Raw genomic sequence first — 18,284 nt, forward strand, 5'->3', positions numbered from 1 at the left:
AATCTCATTTCTATTTGATTCCAGGAGTGAGTCTGGCCTGATAGCCCATTGTGGGGGTTTCTAGTGGAATTACCAACTAACCGAGCCTATCGTTCTGTGATTGACAGCGGCAGTTGGCCAATCAGGTGGCGAGTTCGAGTGAGCCCAAAACACGAACGGCAGCCATCTTTTTCTTGTCCGCTATATTCTCTGCTATTTTTTTACTTCAAAAAGCTCTCTAACTTCTATTTTGAGGCACGGAATTTACTTATAAGAAATCGTTTGGATAGAATTTAGTTGTTTAACTTCATATATGTGGTCAATTAATCATGACAAAGCCTATTTAAAAATAAAAATTTAGAGAACCGGTAGGGGCGGGCAGTGACACCCATGTATCCGAATAAGGCAACCCATTTTGGGCATTGGCCGTCTCAAAAGTCCCGTTGCGTCACATTAGACTGGTGAACTGCTGATTGGCTGAAGGGGGAAAATTATCATTGGCTGAAGGGGTTGTCAGTCAACGTTATTACTCCCGCCCAACTCCAGCCCACAGCCAATATTGCAGAATGGGCTATCAGGCCAGACTCACTCCTGGAATCAAATAGAAATGAGATTTCCGGAGGGAGGGTTTACCAGGCTAACACTGATGGTCCTGGGGTGATTTCTCACGTTGGTACCGTTAACCTATTAAGACCTTGAATGCATCTGTGTCACTTTTTTCATTTGAGCTAAAAAGCATTATTTTACATTTTGGCTATTCAAAAATAGCAGATCTACAAGCTCATAGCGCGGCACAGAGTGCCGCGCTATGAGCTTGTAGATCTGCTATTTTTGAAACATCGTGAAAATGTGTGCAATATGAATATATATTGTTTAAAGCGAACATTTTTAACTCTTATTCTTTGCTTCTGGGGGTCCTTGTAACAAAACATTTTGAGATGGGGGTCGGCGGCCAAATACACATAATTTTGGGGGTCCTTGACATGAAAAAGTTTGAGCATCACTGATATAGAAACATAAGTTTTTTCAGAAAACTGTTGGGATTTAGAAGACATTGGTAGAATCGGCTTCAGGTCTTAATTTAAGTAAACGCCAGAAGTTGAATTTTCTGGTGACTTTTGGAGGGAAAAGTGGACACTGCTAGTAGGTTGTAGAATCATAGCACGTTACCAAGGTAACGTAGCAGGAAGTTCCTGTTTCAGGAAAAGGAGGGGTTGCGTGTGTGTAGCAACTGATACTCCTCTGGTCACTGCCAGCTGAATTGGTCTCGATCCAATAATTGGACTTAGCCTGGCTTGCCCATGATGCCCCACTAAGTCAAGATATCAGGCTCAGCAGGGAAAGTTACTGTAGTATCGTATGTTGTTACACAGACTTAGTGTGAATCTAATAGCATAGATTTCCAAGAGAGAGCAGATTAAAAGAGTGATTTCAGTTTTAACTTATGTCCCAAAGGAAGGAGGAGTTGGGTCATTTATAGGAGGCCAGTTGACTGTCCCTCTGTGCCTGAGCCTGATGAAATCTAAGATAAGCAACCTCAGGCTGTCCTATATATATTATAACTTTGTCTACGGAGATGACCTTAAAAAACCAACATCATCATTGAATTCACCATTAAATAAGCGTTCGATACAAACAGTGGTGGCTCTTGAAAACCTCAGACTTTCCCCCCCCCCGTGTCCAGCGGCCGTGCTGTAGAAACCATACAAAGGTACTAGAAAGGTGGCTGAGCGCATATCTACGCCAGGCCGGGTGGCCCACACTGGGCTGTGTAAGTTATGGCTGGCAGCTGTGTTTTTGATTGTATGACCTATGTTTTAACCCATTAAGACCTGAGAAGATTCTAGAAATGTCTTCTAAATCCTAACATTTTTTTGAAAAAAAATCTAAAAAAAAATATTTTCGAGATTTTTCAAAAATAGCAGATATACAAGCTCGTAGCGCGGCACTCGGTGCCGCGCTATGAGCTTGTATATCTGCTATTTTTGAATAGCCAAAGGCATCTAAAGTGACACAGAAGCGTTCCAGGTATCAATGGGTTAAGAGTTATATCCCAAAATGTAAAGCTTGCCGGTGTAGCGCCGCCATGAGGCCGATTTCAAAACTTTTTGTGTAGCACTTGCCCTAGCCTTGACGGCCTTGCAGGCTTATGCAATTTTTTTTTCATAAGACTGCTCAAAATAGTTGATCTAGTTATCTATCTATCTATCTATGAACATAATGCAAATAGTTCATAATGCATTTGGTTCCATTTGTACACTCTCAAGAGTTTGGAACCCCGCAAGGAACCCTGAGGGTCCCTGGGCACCACTTTGAGATCAAATGTACAATATGATAATAATATATGATGATCATATAATATTAATCATCATAATATAGTATTAGTCATCATATAGTCATTATGTAAATGAATTCACTATGGCTGCTTTGAAGCATGGACTGGCACACACATTCACAATGAAGACGAGTGTTAATCTGAAGAGTGTATTGAGCATTTCTATTTACTGCAGTAATGATATGGGTTATTGTGGAACGTCTTCCCTCCATTAGCATAAGACATGCAATAGTACTACATTTCTGGTGTGAAATTACTATAACATAACTGTAAAATCCACCCCCAAAGGCGTGTTTTCTTTGGAAAACAACACACAAAAATCGGTGTGCGCACCTTCAGAGAGGCTGTGTTGCCCCCTGCACAGTTCGCAATGACTGATTTATCAAACTGTTCGGCATGAACCTACTGTAGTAAATCATTAGATTTGTGTCAGGTTTGCTCTGAAACAAAAGGCCTGCATACAAAAGGACAGAATTTAAGATGAAAGGAAGCCCGATGGGCGAACTCCAAGCACACTCCCAACTAACAAGGACAGAGTTTAAAAAGCCTTAATCTCTCAGGGCATGTATGTACACGCATTTAAAATCAAAGTAAAAGCACCAAAGGGACGCAGGCTGTTTTCGACACGCAATTGTCTTCCTCAGGGCGTGGTTAAAGGGAACTATCACCCAAGTTCAAGCCTTTACTCCCGGGCCTAATTACATCAGCACAGCACAGTACAAAATATACACTACATGTACTGAGTTGGTCATGTCTTTTGTCATAGTGGTGAGCAGTGAGCAGTGTTGCCAGATCTGCTTATTATAGTTTCCCCCCAAGATTTTATTTGAAAATAGCAGATCTACAAGCTCACAACGCGTCGCATCTGTGAGCTTGTAGATCGGCTATTTTCAAATAGCTGATGTATATGTTTAAAGTTCTCATGTGGCCCATAGTCGCATCTTTTGGGCTTGTTTTCCTAGACCCAGTTGCTTGTTTCTCTCACAGAATCTGGCAACGCTGGCAGTGAGTAACCTAAAAGTCAAATGTAAAAACATAAAAAACATAATGATAGAATTTTACGGAGACCATCTGTCAACACTTAAACACTAAAAGCACATCTCAAAATGCGACATAACACAATGTTATATGCATCAGTAGCATTTATCAGGGGCGGATGTACGAGTAGGCCTGCATCAGCTATCAGATTCATGAAAACGTCCTCTCATGTGACATTATTACGCTAAGTTACATGCTGTCAGAATGCAGTTCAATCATTGTTAAATACATGCACCTGCAGCTCTTTTGTTTGAAAGAGAACTAATTGACGCTTTGGATTTTGATGACATAATCAACCTTTTCAAATCAAAGCCCACAAGACTCCGCCTTGTGTAGTCAATATAGTAACGACAGGTAAGCCAGTGATTTGTTTAAATGCATTTTTATTCTGGCCCCTCATGGCATGTTAATATGATTGCAGTTTCTTTGAGGATGTTCTGAATTAAAACATTCGTTTTTCAATTTCTGTTTGTAGCTATTGCTCTTAATGAGGGTTATGCACTGTTGGAAATGTTATTGTCGTGTGACTCGGGTCCTTGTATATAGATAGATACTAGATAGCCATTCATCTAATTGGCTCATTGATATGTTTGTGGTGCTCTGACATGAGTACTACACATAGGCTACTAAAATTCACTACCAGTCCGCCAGGTTTTTTTCCCGAATGGGGAATGTGTAGTGGGGATTAATGTGTTGTGGTGTTTTATGGCGTTCATTTATTAATTTATGTTGTCCCCCTATACTGTCCACTAACTCCCTCTCTCTCTCTCTCTCTCGGTTTATGTGCGTTACCAAAATGTTTTTTTGGAAAGGTTAACGTTTATTCTTTATGGTGTATAGTATACTGTAATATGTTTCACATTTGATAGATTGATACTTATACGACCCTCCCCTGGGCTCAAATTAAAAACAGCAGACCCTCCCTCGGACTCAAATAAAAGAAATAAGCTTGACCCTCTAGTGGCCCCTCTCCCATGAATATCGAACGGTTCCTAATTGGGGATAGATACAGTAGATATAAATACATCAATAAAAGTTGGTGTGCCTGCTTGCTTGTGAGTGCATGCCTGAAGGCTTGTCTACTACATTGTGTTTGCTGCATTTTGGACAAAGTAAAACATAAATTATAAAAAGATGTCAAGCTGCAGTATTTCTCTTGCCTTTACAAGTGTTCGCTGATGTTTCTCTCTCTATTTCCTTGAGTGGTTCTGAAGTCAATTTTAGCGCTGCACAGCCCCCCAAAGAGCAGGTGTGCTGTGGAGCCCTCCGGCAAATGTATGGAGCGCTCCGCGGAGAGGGCCGCGAGACTGACAGGGTTCCGATAGGCGGGCCTGCGTGGAAACCCATTACAGCCGTCAGTCTGGGCACTGGCGAAATCCATTATATGATCAAGCAAGATCAATCCATAAGGTAGCTTTTTTTTTTGATGTCTGCATTTGAAGCGGCCACGGGTGATGGATGATTTTTTTTTTTAGCCTCCTGTTTTCAGGAACCCTGTTTGAAATTCTCCCTTTTCTTCTTCTTCCGGCTACAGCAGTCAATATGCACTCTTAACCCATCGAGACCGGGAAAGCATCTGGCATTTTTAGATTTGAACCGCTTTAACCATTATCTTATACTTTGGCTGTTCAAGAATAGCAGATCTACAAGCTCATAGCGCGGCACCGAGTGCCGCGCTATGAGCATGTAGATCTGCTATTTTTTGAAAAATCATGAAATATATATTTAATACATTTTTTTAAATTGAACATTTGTAACTCAAATTTTGCTTTTTTTTTACCCAAAGACCAAGGAGATATGATTTTTTCAAAGATCTAGACTCCTATCCACTTCCTTGTTAACTTAAAACTTAAAAATTCTGTATCTCGGCTCCTGAGTACTTTTTTTTTCTCAATGAAAAATCTCTGGCATAAAACTGCAAAAAATATGAAATAATTCTGGCAGGCAATGTGTTAAAGCAACATAAGGGTTTCAGAAAACTGTTAGGATTTAGAAGACATTTGTAGAATCGGCCTCAGGTCTTAATGGGTTAACGCCACAGCTCCATGTTAGTGGGGGGTAGGTAGTGGACGGTGGGCATAGGGCTTGGATAACAGGGAAAGGAGGCCTCCTCTGAAAACCGAAGCTGGAAAATGGCGGAGCCTTGTTCAGCAGCTGTTTCCTATGAGTGTCTCTGTTTAGGCTGGAACGGTGCTGCTGCTGTCGCTGGTGACCGCAAAGTCTGGCTCATTATGGCAACATTAGAATTGCTCATGAAACATTTATTAACCCACCGTATTCTGACTCCAGCGCCACGGAAATTTTTTTTCCCCTCACCGCAATTTATTGACACTTGTCATGATAGATTGCTGATGCAAAGTTGTCATCCATCAACCCCTGTACAAGCTTGTTTCGCTTGGGGGGGAATGAGCTCCATTGATGATATTTCTCAGGGTTTAACCCATTAAGACCTGAGGCGATTCTTTAAAAAAATCCTAACAGTTTTTTGAAAAAAATTTAAAATAATTTTTTTCACGATTTTTCAAAAATAGCAGATCTGCAAGCTCGTAGCGCGGCACTCGGTGCCGCGCTATGAGCTTGTAGATCTGCTATTTTTGAATAGCCAAAGACATCTAAAGTGACACAGATGCGTTCCAGGTATCAATGGGTTAAATGAGCATGCTCTTTACAGGCAAACATGGTTCATTAGTTCTCCCAAGTATCCTCCACGGTTACCAAGTTCAGATTTCATTTTTTTTAGGGTAATAGATTTCACTGCGGCGTGAGCTAATTCACACACATTTGCCTCTAGTAATGTAATTGAGCGGTGATATACGGCACCGTGGCGTCCTCTGATTTAGCGAGCTCTGACGTGCGATAAACATGCACTTGAAATCCCCTCCTTGCTCTTGATATGAGAAAACTTGAAGACATGGTCATTAGCCTGAAGCTTGGCATTATCCGCTGACTTCACGTTGTTCAACAACCTAGGAAGAAACCTTTTCTAAATCATCATTTGGAGTAACCACCGTAAATTGCTCGCTGGAGATTAACCCATTGAGACCGGGAAAGAACCTGTGTCATTTTAAGATTTATTTGCGCTATTCAAAAATAGCAGATCTGCAAGCTCGTAGCGCGGCACTGTAGATCTGCTATTCTTTTTTTTTATCGTGAAAATTTGTGCATTTTTATAAAGCGAACTGGGACAACATATTTTCAGATGGGGGTCCACGGCCAAATACATGTCATTTTGGGGGTCCTTGACATGAATTTTTTTTTTTCAAAAAACTGATAGGATTTAGAAGACATTTGTAGAATCCCCAGAACCAAAGAAGTGAGTTACAAATGTTCGTTTTAAATATATATATATTAAAAGATTTGCACACACTTTCATGATTTTTCAAAAATAGCAGATCTACAAGCTCGTAGCGCGGCACTCGGTGCCGCGCTATGAGCTTGTAGATCTGCTATTTTTGAATAGCCCAAAGACATCTATAAAATGACAGACAGAGTCATTCCCGGTCTAAAAGGGTTAATAAGTAAGCGATTTCAGCAAAGAATCGGCAGGCTGTTCTAATGGCTTTTTCGCAAGAATTGCTGCATGCCATGATCATTAACATTGAAATATCCCCCCACATCGCACGGAGTGTGCAGAAGCTCTCAGCCCACCAGACCCAATCTGCACACAACGGTGTGCGACGGACACAGCGTCACAACACTCTGTGTGTAATGGTCCTATTGGAGCTAATGGGGGATGCAGCGCGGTACCTCTGTCCTACCTCCCGGCTTCATCGTCCGTAGCTAATTGTCACACGTCTTAACGACCACCCCTAAATGAGGAAAATAGAATACGGACACTTTGCATGCTCATTTTGGAGAGAAATAATTGGCCCGGTTATATGTTTTGGACACTGCGGGGATTAACCCTTTAAGACCGGGAACGCATCTGTGTGTCATTTTTAAGATTTCTTTGGGCTATTCAAAAATAGCGGATATACAAGCTCATAGCGCGGCACCGAGTGCCGCGCTATGAGCTTGTAGATCCGCTATTTTTTTTTAAATAGTGAAGATTTTTGCAGATCTTTGAATAGATATATTTTAAAGCGATATTTTTAACTCAAATCTTTGCTTCTGGGGGTCCCTGGAACAACACATTTTGAGATGGGGGTCGGCGGCCAAATGCATATCCTTTTGGGGGTCCTTGACATGAAAAGGTTTGAGAACCTCTGATTAGCAACAAAAGCTTTTTCTTAGTGACTGAGTTACTGAGTTACAAATGTATATATTCAGTAGATTTCCACATATTTTCACAATTTTTAAAAAAATAGCAGATCTACAAGCTTGTAGCGCGGCACTCGGTGCCGCGCTATGAGCTTGTAGATCTGCTATTTTTTAATAGCCAAAGAAATCTAAAAATGACACAGAATGGCATGCGTTCCCGGTCTTAGTGGATTAAGCCTAATTTATACTTTGTCGCACAATGTGACTCTTTATCTCGTTGAAAATCGTTTATCTTCATTTAACAACAGGACATGCAATGAAATATGAACCAGCCCTTTGGACGAATGGACGCCTTGTGTGCTATCGGGAATTCGTCTGTGGTGTGTTTAGACAGCCTGTCAAGGCTCTTTTGGCACAGCGTGGATCCCAATTATGTTGGTCAGTTCTACACCGATGCAATGACAAGGCCACTCTCAATGTTGTACAGTATTTCTTACTGGAGTGTAGCCTCACCACATGTTCCAGCATAGCCATCGCCTCTGTGTTAAGCACCGAGCCCTGACCTGTTGCCGTATTCCATTTGCGTTTGCCGGTCAGCCTCAATCTCTGAAGTCACAGCAGCTATTTATGTATTTGTTTGCGGTCCCTGTCCCCCATTTTCTGGCACATTGAACCAGAACTGAACCAATATGGGCTACTGCCAGCCGCCGCCCCAAATATTTTTATTTTTTAAGCGTAATTCAATATGGTGCTACAGCATTCGCCAGAGGTTCTCTCGTTTTCTTCATCTGCGGGATCTATCGGAGGTTTTATCTTTTGCCAACCCCTTTTCATACTTGGAATGCGCGGAGGGTTGCCAAATGTGGATAATGTGTGATATTGCAGGAGGCATTCGTCACACCTGGCTTTCCCGAGACCCAGCCACCTACGGAGCGAATCATAGTGATTGAAATCATAATCACACATCGGTCTGATTGGAGTAGGAGGAGGGAGGCAGAACAGTCAGTCGTTATGTTGCCCAGCAAGTCCCCCCCCCCCCCCACCCTCCTAAGGTTATTATTATTATTTGGCTGTTTACGTTTTGTTTGCTCAAGTACATTCACATTCAGCAATATAGGTTGTATGTAGTCTGACCAGTGGCAATATAACTTTGTTGAAATGTTTGATTAGTGCATTTTTTTTCGTCCCTAATTACAACCATTAATCACTTATGAAACAATGCACACGCAGAAGGCAATAAGAAATAAAAAAAAGTACAGACAAACAGATCAGTCCTCTCTCTCTCTCTCTGCCAGCTCTTTGCTCTGCCGATTAGCATATGATAATTAGTTATGGACAATTGGCCTCATGGATGGTTTCATTAAAAAAGTATCACACTGGGACCTCATTAGTGAGCTAATATACGGGCTACTTGTTAGACCTGGTTTACCCCAGTGGATGGTTTTCATTTATTAGTGAAGTGGTTGCTATCATCAAGGCCTGCCTTATACCCTGCCAATGAGCGAGAAAGCTGTTGCCAGTATCCCAGCATGTTTTTTATAAACGTATTCTTGTGATAAGATGTTGTTGACCTGCTATACGGTAATATAGGTGAGTGGTTGACTTATCCCATGAAGACCTGGAACGCATCTGTGTAACTTTTTTGATTTGAGCAAAAAAAAAGCATTATTTTACACTTTGGCTATTCAAAAATAGCAGCTCTACATGCTCATAGCGCGGCACCGAGTGCCACGCTATGAGCTTGTAGATCTGCTATTTTTTGAAAAATCGTGAAAATGTGTGCAAATCTTTGAATATGTATATTTTTAAAGCGAACATTTTTAACTCAAATCTTTACTTCTGAGGGGTCCTTGGAACAACATATTTTGAAATGGGGGTCTGCGGCCAAATACATATCATTTTGGGGTCCTTGACATGAAAAAGTTTGCGAAGGACTGACATAGAAACATACGTTTTTTTCAAAAAACTGATTTAGCAGACATTTTTGTAGAATCGGCTTCAGGTCTTAAAGGGTTAAGGGGAAACGGCACCCTGCAAAGACTGTTGGACTGTTGTCCATCTAAGTTCAGAAAATGACTGACAGTATTCTCCCCGTTACAATAAACCTGGAGGTATCATTTCATATTGCAAGACGGTGTGCCAGGCGATAGCAGCAACCTTGATGAACACAAACAAAAGCATTCCTCTGAAAAAAGACAAGAGAAAAATGATATGAAAGTAGTTCAGCATAATAATACCTCTGATTCCCCCTGCTGCTCTTAAGCATGTTGTCATTGACTAGAAAGGTTATGCTGTTCAGTTAAGGAGGTGTAGAGGAACAGGAGAGGAGGTGTTATAGGGAGGTGCAGGGAGGAGCAGAGGAGGGGAAGGGATGGGTCTCCCTGGATCTTATCAGAACAGCCCCATCCTACTGAGGTGTTCCACTTCCCTGCCTCTCTGTCTCTCCCTGTCTCTCTCTCTCTCTCCCAAGGCTTGCGCAGCGCCTCAGACAGCTTCTCGTTATGCTTCACAACGAGTCCAAGGAGCGCTCTATGGTACACTGTAGGAGCCGCCGCCATTCTGCAACGGATAAAGAAACTAGGGCCCCCCCCCCCCCCCGCGCGGGCGTGATCCATCTTGCTTTCTGGTGAACCCCTTCCAGCCCGAGTCCTAGGAGAAGTAATGCAGCATTGTTACTGGAGGTATATAGCGGTGAAGTGGAGACTCTATACCTTTTTTAATATTACTGATGAGATTGAAGCTCGACCAGCCCCCCCAACCCCCACCAACCCCCCCAACCCCATACAGTCTCCCACCCCCAGCCGTGCCATCGTTCACTAAAATGTGCAACCAACGTCATGTGCATTAACCCTTTAAGACCGGGAACGCATCCGTGTGTCATTTTTAGATTTCTTTGGCTATTCAAGAATAGCAGACATACAAGCTCGTAGCGCGGCACCGAGTGCCGCGCTACGAGCTTGTAGATCTGCTATTCTTGAAAAATCGTGAAAATTCGTGGCAAAATCTTGGATTATATATTTTTTAAAGCGAACATTTGTAAAATATTTAGTTCCAGGAGCCCCCAGAAGCAAAGATTTGAGTTACAAATGTCCGCAAAAAAAAAAAAATATTTGCACAAATTTTCATGATTTAAAAAAAATAGCAGATCTACAAGCTGCCGCGCTATGAGCTTGCTATTTTTGAATAGCCCAACGAAATCTAAAAATGACACACAGATGCGTTCCCGGTCTTAAAGAGTTAACTGAGGTAATCTGTCCAATGCTCCACACCCCTAACAACCAACACACGCACACGCACGCACACACACGCACACACACACACACACACACACACACACACACACACACACACACACACACACACACACACACACACACACACACACACACACACACACACACACACACACACACACACACACACACACACACACACCAAGGGGCAAAGAGTTAACAAACACTGTTGGAGTAGTGAGACAGAGTCGACGGTGTTTGGCAGGACTTGCTAACAAGATTTGTTTCATAACAGGAGAATGGGAGCCCGGGCTGCCAGATGAATTATTGATACATGCTCGACGGTGACCTGCCACAGACCAAGGGCCACAAAGTTCACCACCAGCAAACCCTCTGACAGCGCTCATTAGAAGAGACTCTGAGCCACAGCCCGGCTGCAGCAATCTGTTATTTTTTTTCTTCTTCTTTCTCCATGCCATTTTCTTCTCTTAACCCATTTAGACCGGGGAAATAGTCTCTGTCATTTTTTTTAGATTTCTTTGGCTATTCAAAAATAGCAGATATACAAAGCTCATAGCGCGGCACCGAGTGCCACGCAAATCTTTGAATATATATATATTTTTTAAAAATATCTTTGCTTCTGGGGGATTCTACAGATGTCTTCTAAATCCTAACAGTTTTATTTTTTTTTCCGTCTTTTTTTTCCGTCTTTTTTTTCTCTTTTTTTTCCTTATGTTGCTATACATATCAGTGGTTCTCAAGCTTTTTCATGTCAAGGATCCCCAAAATGATATGTATTTGGATGCGGACCCCCATCTGAAAATATTTATTTCCAGGGACCCCCAGAAGCGTTAAAAATAAAAAGAGTTAAAAATTTATATTCATATTCAAAGATTTGCACACATTTTCACGACTTTTTTTTCTCCAAAAAATAGCAGATCTACAAGCTCATAGCGCGGCACTCGGTGCCGCGCTATGAGCTTGTATATCTGCTATTTTTGAATAGCCCAAATAAATCTTAAGTGACACAGATGTGCGTTCCCGGTCTTTAAGGGTTAAGTCCCCATGGGAAGGTTATTTTTTTATGTTATAGGGTGCCAGACGGTGCCAGCATGACAGTATGATAACAAGTGTCAGAAGCCGAGTGGGCTGAGTGGGAAACAGTCAAGACTGCGGAGCAATTTGCTCCAGCGTATACTCTGAAGCACAGGTTGTGGAGGATTCTTTTCTGATGTCCTTTTGAGATGTGTGAGCTGTCATCGTGAGGAAGAATGCTTTATGTAAATCTGTACGTTTAAGAAGTAGGGCACCTCCGTTTTGCGAGTTCAGTTAAACATTCTTTTCAAGCCGTTAGTGTACACTGCTTTGAGGAAGTTTACTCCTATAGCGATTAGGAACCTGGATGGGGGCTTGTGTGTGTGTGAATAATTCTTTATTGTTACATCTTGTGTGCAGGCACATAAGAGTACAAATATTTCCGCATGCAGAGGGGCCTCTATAACTCGCACCTCCAAAAGCGCTTTCACTTCTGCCCCATAGGGGGCGCCGCAAATGTGAAAGGTGAACCGTATGGTGTAGGAACACTATGACCCCCCTGCAGTCTCCTCCTGCCATGCTGCAACCTACGGCTGACACAGCCCTAGGCCGCCCAGCCTGCCCAGCGGCGTTGCCAGACTCTGTGACAGAAACAAGCAACCAGGTCGAGGAAAACAAGCCCAAAATAAGCGACTATGGGCCACATGAGCACTTTAAACATACTTCAGCTATTTGAAAATAGCAGATCTACAAGCTCACAACGCGTCGCGTCGCGACGCGTTGTGAGCTTCTAGATCTGCTATTTTCAAATAAAATCTTGGGGGGAAATTACAATAAGCAGACCTGGCAACACTGCCGCCCAGCCTGACGCACTTTTCTAGTTCCTATCGTGTGTGTGTGTGTGTGTGTGTTTGAGTTAACATACCGTAACACGTTTGACTAATAATCATGTTCTGAATCATGAAACATCATGAGCCTGTTGGAGGGCTGTCATTACTCAAACTAAAGCACTGATTTATGCCTCAGGGACAATGTTGTGCAATATGTCGCTCGACCAAAAAAATTACGTGTTTTCAACTTAACACAACAGTCGGCATGCCATGTCGACACTTTTACACAGCGCATTTACACTTGAAAATACATTATTTTTCGTAGAGCAATGCGTCTCACAACAATTTTGTCGCCGAAGCATAAATCGGGGCTTAATACAGTGGATGCATACTCAGTAATAATAGACTGACCTGAAGCCATGCCAAGATCTGACGGAGCAAAGCGCCGATGAGACAATAGCATCTTTCATATTAATTCCAGATAACTGAATGTAATTGTTTGACCTTAATTACCATTGAACATGCTTTGTGCAGCTTGGCTGGCTGTGATAAAGCACAGAGGAATAGAGGAGAGAGGGTTTTAACCCATTAAGACCCGGGAACGCGTCTGTGTGTCATTTTAAGATTTCTTTGGGCTATTCAAAAATAGCAGATATACAAGCTCATAGCGCGGCACTCGGTGCCGCGCTATGAGCTTGTAGATCTGCTATTATTTGGAAAATCTTGAAATTGTGTGCAAAACTTTGAATATATATATTTTTTAAGTGAACATTTGTAACTCAAATCATATTGCTTTTTTTTATTTTTTATTTTTAACTTATGTTGCTTTAATATTAGTGGTTCTCAAACTTTTTCATGTCAAGGACCACCCAAAAATGATATGTATTTGGCCGCGGACCCCCCATCTCAAAATATGTTCTTCCAGGGACCCCCAGAAGCAAAGAATTGAGTAAAAAAAATTCGCTTTAAAATACTATATATTCAAAGATTTGCACACATTTTCAAGATTTAAAAAAAAATAGCAGATCTACAAGCTCGTAGCGCTACGAGCTTGTAGATCTGCTATTTTTGAACAGCCCAAAGAGATCTAAAAATGACACGCACACATGCTGCGTTCCCGGTCTTAAGGGGTAAAAGGAACTGGTGCTGAAGGCGGTGGTGACAGAAAGCTTGGCACAGCCATTCATAACGGTGAGAGGGCCCGCACGTGCAGAACAAGTGGCTTGCTGCTGCAACCAGCGCACATAATGAAAGTCATGAATAAAATCCATACTCACTGCGTGGGACGGTGGATTGAAAATACAAAAGAGAACCCCATATATATGTATGGAGGCTTTTATAACAAGATCTTGGGACGTTTCAATCTCTCTACTATAGCCCAAAGCAGTGCATTTTTAAGCGTTGAGTACACGTGTTCCAAACAATACCAGATTTAGACCTTGAATGGTGCATGAGATTAGGCAGGGGGGGGAAAAAACGGTTGCTTGTTTTATTTTAAGTTATGTAATACAAGTTGTATGGGTTCTCTATCGGCTTAACCCTTTTAGACCGGGAACGCAGTTGTGTGTCCTTTTTAAGATGTCTTTGGGCTATTCAATAATAGCAGATATACAAGCTCATAGCGCGGCACCGAGTGCCGCGCTATGAGCTTGTAGACCTGCTATTTTTGAAATATCGTGAACATTTTGTGCAAATCTTTCAATATATATATATATATACTTTTAAAGCGAACGTTTGTAACTCAAATCTTTGCTCCTGGGGATCTCTGGAACAACATATTTTGAGATATTTTTTATTTTTATATTTTTATATTTGATATATATTTTATTTTTTTATATTTTTATATTTTTTATGTAAAAAAAACTATTAGGATTTAGACAACATTTTTAGAATCGGCCTCAGGTCTTAATGGGTTAAATTGCTGACACATTCCCATGCGTATTTGTTTGCAGGCTTTAATAAGGTTTCTCATTACGTCAATTGTTTTCATGACCCGTTCCATTATTTCCCCTTTAAATGCATCTAGCACCAATTGTTGCCGATTATAAATCACTGTTTAAATTTAGGACCGGTGCCAAATAGGGTTTCTTTTCATATGCAATGGAACCTCAAATTGTTCCAGCCTTGTTTCTTTTTCCAGATCACCATCTTTTTCTTTTTTTTAATGTATGGGAGTTTCGATTTCCTAGACCACAGAAGCATACCTGAGGTGCTTGGCAGTTAAACATGCACCCCTATTAACCTACCTTCCTGTGGCTCCCAAGAGAGGGAGATGGTGGTGGATGTTTGGGGGGAGGGGAGGATGTCGGGCTGTGAGCAGTGGGGTGAGCTCTCAGTCTGAGGGATGTGAGAAAGCATCAACATAATTAAAGTTTCATTCTGAGCCAACACACACACAACCTGTTCACGAGCGCAGCTTTAAGAAGCTCTTTCCAAAGAGCGTTGCTGCAGCTCTGTGATAGTCCAAATGGGCTTTTCTTGTTTCCACAAAACCTCTCTCGCTCTCAGGTTCCATGGTTTTTGGAAGGATTTGTGAAAATGTGCTGGGAAAACTCACCTCTCCCGAGACACTACCTCACCTTCCTTGCACTCTCCTCATTCTTTGTATCCGTTCTTGTTGTCATTTTCGACAGATGGTTATTCTATGCAGATGTACTGCAATGGTTGTTACTTGTTCACATACAGTATAAACCTATACTGTTGTTTACTTGTTATTTAAATAGCATGGTGTTTAGACAAATGCTAGGTATGATGTTTACCTAGTCTGATCTTACAGTAGTTACTTTGTAGCTCTTAATTGATATCTTTGCACTTTGTAACTCACTCTGGATAAGAGCGTCTCCTATACGGTAAATGCATAAATAGTAAATTGAACTGCTGACCTCTTTATGATTTCTGCTTGACTTTCATTTTTTTTGCACTTAGAGGCATTAAGTCAGATGCTATTGGCTTTACAGTTTTTATGCTAGTTTGTGCAGTGTATTGTGTATAATGTTGTGTACAGTGTATAATACAGTGTATTTAGTTTTTCTTAGTTCATTTCAGTATTTTTCAGTGGGCTTTTCAGAATGTTTTCAGTGCTCTCCTCAAATGTCGGAGGTCGTAAAACTACAGATCTTTCATTAGTCTCAATCTTCCATAGAGACACTGCATGAGGGACCCGTTTGCAATTTCCACATTTCCCGCTCAGTTTTATTTAAAGAACAGGTTGGCTGGATTTGTTTAACCAGGAGTATAAGTTATTTAATGGAAAATAACCCAAAGCAGTAATTAAAATATTAAGGTTTTGGTCCTAATGAAACGTTATGTAAAAAAAAAAGACATTACAATAACCAGTGAACCGTTCCTCTATTCCAACAAATCCCACATGAGAACATTCAAATGATTACACTGATTGGTCTGATTTGGGTCTCTTTGCGATTCCATCCTGCTGATTTCCAGCACTCTTGCTGGAGGCAGGAGGTCGTCCCGTTTAGAATGGACTGCTGATCATGGGAAGGAAGCTGGGCCGCACCGTGATAGAAGTGATTTCTGGACCTAAATGACTAATTTTTTGGGTGGATTAGGAAGTGGGGTAGGTGGGCATACAGCATCATGAAACCCTGTGGTGTAAAGTAACTAAGTACAATTACTCAAGTACTGTACTTAAGTACAATTTTGAGGAACTTTTACTTTACTGGAGTATTTCCAATTTTCTGTACTTTTTACTTATACTCCACTACATCTCAGAGGCAAATATTGTACTTTTACTCCACTAAATTTTTTTGAAAACTTGAGTTACTAGTTACTTTGTAGGTTTTGATTATTATTACAAAACATACATTAACCCCTTCAGCCCTATACATTTTGGCCATTTGAAAATGGCAGATCTACAAGCTCACAATGCGTCGCAGTGCGACGCATTGTGAGCTTGTAGATCTGCCATTTTCAAAAGATTTATTTTTTTGAAAACTTGTGAAATGGGACATTCTGCATAATGAGTACTTTTACTTTTGGCACTTTAAGTACATTTTTATGCCAATACTTTTGTACTTTTACTCAAGTACATTTTTAATTCCGGACTTTCACTTGTAATGGAGTATTTCTTTTTTTTTTTTTTTTTTATCTAAATTTTTATCCCGCGATTTTGTAACCCTATTTTTTACACCCAGTGCCAATTGTCTATGTAATCCTGGGCACTACCTTCCCTCTGCCAACCTAGGGAGGCCAGGGCCGAGCTCATGCCTCCTTCAATGCATGAGAGCCAACTGACCTTCTTTTTCACCTGACAGGGGAGAGTTTCCCTGGTTGGACGTAGCGCGTGGAAGGAACACGTTATTCCAACCAGTTCCCTTCCCCTCCATCAGGCGCCCCGGATGGCCAGGGGGAGGCAGTATAGTGACCAGGATTACTGCATGTTTTTGTGAGGGTACCTACCCTAGGAGACACGGGGAGAACATGCAAACTCCACACAGAAAGGCCCTTTCGCCAACCCCACCTAGGGTATGGGCACTGATGACGCGGAGGAGAGAACACGCCCCCAGCACCCACAGCGTCCCCTGCGGGAATTGAACCCAGGACCTTCTAGCTGTGAGGCGACAGCACTACCGACTGTGCCACCGTGCCCCCTGTAATGGAGTATTTCTACATTGCAGTATTGATACTTTTACTTAAGTACAACATTTGAGTACTTTTTCCACCACTGAGTAAAATACCTGTGATATGTGTGCTCAATCTATTATTGGATGGGGGGGGGGGCAGTGGGGTGTACAACATGTACAACATGACGTAATGAAGACGATAGTTGTCTTTACTTATAGTACAGCAGTGGTTCCCAACATTTTCTGGATCAGGGCCCACTTCAACATCTGGGCCGTGTGGATTTTCAGAACACGTTTATTTCAATGATCAATCAATCATTTGTGTTCCGTCTTGGATCAATGGAACTAACATAGTAGCCTTAACTATCACAATGAAAATATTTTTTTTTAAGGTTTTAAAGAAGAAAAAAATACATTGTACATTCGTTTTTTTTATATTAATGAATACTATATTATATATTACAATCTTTGTGTTTTGCCAATTATTTGGGGGCCCACTTGCAATAACTTCATGGCCCACTAATTGCTGATCTACAGCGCTCAAATGGTGGGTTATGGGGCGTCTGAGTTGATGTGAACACCTCTACAAGGAACTGTGTTTTATTCCTACTAGCGGTGCCTCCGGCTTGACCAGATGCTCCAACGAACACAATTAGCTGTGTTTTCAAGGGTGGGAAGCCAGCGAAGGTTCATGTCCTTGTCACCGCACTAGTGACTCCTGCTGGTTGTTCATGGTACTGTACCTGTTCAGCGGGGAGGGGATCGGGATGAGATAAAGTGAACCTCTGCATGCATTGCTCTGTATTGGGGAAATGCTTTGCTGTCAGGTGAAAAGATGCAATTGCAATTAGCAATGGCTGAATTGCTGAAATGGTGAGAGGTATAAACTGCTGCCAAAATCAGTTTGGCAGCACAAAAAAAACTATTTTTTAAGTGACCTCAAACTGTCACTTGTCTCTACAAACTGCCCTTTCTTTATGAAAGAAGGCACTTAAAGTTTTCTAACAATGCCAATCATTTTTCCTTTGTTATTAAAAAAATATTTCAAATTACC

General features: G+C 41.5%; 1 protein-coding gene across 2 annotated transcripts in view; it reads left to right on the top strand.

Moving 5' to 3' along the window:
* The window catches only part of unc5db (unc-5 netrin receptor Db), a 288,363-nt gene that overhangs the window by 56,035 nt on the left and 214,044 nt on the right, over nt 1–18,284 (top strand). The gene's annotated exons all lie outside the window — the stretch shown is intronic.

Source organism: Gymnoscopelus braueri, assembly GCF_963280865.1.
Source record: "Gymnoscopelus braueri genome assembly, chromosome: 7".
Taxonomy (NCBI): domain Eukaryota; kingdom Metazoa; phylum Chordata; class Actinopteri; order Myctophiformes; family Myctophidae; genus Gymnoscopelus; species Gymnoscopelus braueri.